The 2,885-nt window shown below is 35.9% G+C and overlaps 1 long non-coding RNA gene across 2 annotated transcripts; it reads left to right on the top strand.

The window, feature by feature from the left end:
- Positions 1-1,366: 1,366 nt before the first annotated feature.
- LOC308484940 lies at positions 1,367-2,209 on the top strand. Of its 2 annotated transcripts, none has more exons than XR_013990194.1 (2): positions 1,367-1,511; positions 1,991-2,209. It is a non-coding gene; the product is annotated as an uncharacterized lncRNA (long non-coding RNA). The 2 variants fall into 2 exon arrangements; XR_013990195.1 differs by having other exon boundaries at positions 1,367-1,783.
- Positions 2,210-2,885: the final 676 nt, after the last annotated feature.

The following is a 2,885-nucleotide window of genomic DNA, read 5'->3' as shown; positions in this document are numbered from 1 at the left end:
TATTAATTTTCACAACATGGTGGAATATATAGCATGTGGTGCCATTGACAGTTCAGCATTAATGACACTGACACCAATGTTCATGGTGCCATTGCTTTGAGCCCAGAAGCTTTCCACAAATGTGGTTCACAAAGATCAACAATCCCTTCCCGTATCCCCAGTTCTCGTTCCTAAATTAGCAATGCTTGTCTACAGATGTATAAAAACCCAGAAAATCTATCTATCTATCTATCTATCATCTATCACTGTATCACTCTATCTAAAATTTGTATACTGCCCATTAATGCTTGTTTTTTAAAATATTTTATTAATTTAACATAGTTATTACAAAATCAAAGCAAAATATTACATTTACGTAACATATGTACAAAGATCTCGATGTTATTAATAAAAAAGAAAAATATAGAAGAAAGAAAAAAGGAAAGAAAGAAGGAATAAATCTTTAAAAAGGAAAAAAATAGAAGAAAAAAGAAGAAGAAGTAAATAGGAAGAGTTTCTTCCAAGTTTATTCTACATCTATTTCAATAGGTAAATAATAATAAAATTTCATTGACTTCCACCACTTACACTGCACTTCCTATAAACATTTTAAACAAAGTTATATCTGTTATTCTGTATTTTTTCTCCCACAGAATCCCACATAGATGATCAATTCAATAAATTCTCTAGATGTCTCACAAGTCTACTTTAAACACAACCAAAACATTGTATTTGATCCTTGTCTGCATAAATAATCAGTTAAACATTTCCATTGTTTCTGTATTATACTTTTTGGTTTTTGTCTTATTAAATCAGTTAACTTTGCTAATTCCAAATATTCACATAGTTTGTTCAACCATTCCTCTTTGGTTGGAACGTGGTTTCCTTTCCATTAATGCTTGTTACTAAAATCAGCAGTTTGCTTTAGTTCTCATCACCACAAATAGATGGTGTTGTTTAAGGCTGAGTTTTTCGATGGGCTCATTCTTATCAGGCTTTTTCACAGTGCACTGAGATCTTGGAGAAACCTGCCCTATTCCAAGTGCTTTCCTGCCAGTCCTCTACTGACCCAAGCCTTCTCTGCTTTCCACTATTTCCCCCTTTCCCCTAAGTCCTCAAACTTATTCTTTCAACAGCAGTGATTCAGAGGAAGAGGAAGAGGACTGTTCCATAATCATTAGGCATTAAAGTCTTAGAAAGAAGTAGGTTCCCAACAATTCTGTTATGACCCAGAGATTGGATTCCTCTTCTTCGGGGGATGAGACTGAGGATGCATGCAAGGCCAGCCCCAGAAGCAAATCTGCAAGGTGAGACCATGACAGCAGAGCTGCCCTGGCCCAATGATGTCACAATGTCATCCTGTAACTCAGAGGACTCCATCACAGAAGCCCTAGTACAGTAAGAGTCAAACACTGCTGGAACAACCTTTAGTTGAAGAGGCAACTTTCAGTAGAAGCAGGGCTTACAATTGAGAGAGCTGTGCTCTCTTATAGCATAGTCGGAGCTTCGCACAAGGCTTTACCTTGGACAAGGTCAGTGCTGACATCACGACAAGTTCCCGTCACAAAGATTTCTGTGAATTGTTGCTTGCCAAGGCTTCCAGGGACATATTTATTGCATCAGTCAATGCATAACACAACACATTATTGTTTCTGAAAGAAGGATAGGGGTCATTGCCAAACCTGCACAATTCTGAAACTTAGTGACATCGCATTTGGGTGATACCAAATTAAGCCAATCAAAAAAGATTACATAATAGTTTTGAAACTTTCAAGTTCTCCAGAACTCTTCATCAGATTAGAAGGTAAGGTTCGGGTGGGGGGAAGGTTTAGCTGATATTGAAGCTATGCATGGAGGTTTTTAGCCACAGTCTTAAGATGGAATGTGGGAGGAAGTAATGGGGAACATTCAAAATAGATTCTGTTCAGTTTTTCCCGTGCGTTTTTGTTGGGTATAATTGGAGAAGAAATTCTAAAAAAAGACATAAATATATTTATGTACACTACCACAGCTGCGAGGACACTTTTAGCCCAGAAATGGAAGCAGCAGGAACTTCCAACGTGAATGGCAGACTGAAATGACTGAATATGCAGAACTGGCAAAGCTGACGGGGAAGATCTGAAACCAGCATAACGAGCTGTTCAAAAAGAACTGGAATAAATTTATACAATATGAGAGAACATTGTAAACATTGTAAACATTTGAAAACATTTGCAAGTTTGAGTTAAAATATTTTGTAATGTTAATTTTTGGAGCTGGTTTACAATTATCAAGGTAAATTTCATAAGCATAGGAAGAAGGTAAATAAGTTGATATAGAAACGCTATGATGAAAGTGAATATTTTTGAAATATATTGAATATTTTTGCCAGGGAGTGGAAGGGGGGGGGGGAGTTGAGGCTCAGGATGAATAAAGTCTTAGGTGATGATAAGAGTGGATTGTGACTATGGTAAAAAATGTAAACATAATAAAAATCATTAAAAAAAAGAGTTTTCTCCCTGCTTTGTACAAGACCTGAAGCAAGAAAGATAAAACTTTTTGGTGGAATTCAATTAAGTCCTATGCAAAATAGATTGATTGAAATTAATAAACTTAAGTTAGTCATGACCATTAACTTCAAAAGATTTACTCTGAATCAGAATTATTTGAATACTCCTCTCTCTGTTTATTTCTCCTCAAATTATACACTGTTTTTATTCAGTTTCATAAGTAAAGTGTTATTAGGATTCTCTCTCTGGGCTTCATCTGCATTATTTAAGTTGACTTTGCTAACAGCAAGAAACCTCCAAGGAGCTTTAACGACCATAAAAAGAGTGTGAGGAGAGTTCTGTGCCCTATAACAGATTAAATTCATGCCAAGTATTATTGCTCTATGGGGGGAAAAAAACTTTTTGGTCACTGAATGT

The sequence above is a fragment of the Podarcis pityusensis genome (assembly GCF_964106645.2).
Source record: "Podarcis pityusensis genome assembly, chromosome: 9".
NCBI lineage: Eukaryota > Metazoa > Chordata > Lepidosauria > Squamata > Lacertidae > Podarcis > Podarcis pityusensis.
Note: the sequence above shows the minus strand (reverse complement) of the source record. Positions and strands in the feature narration are given on the sequence as shown.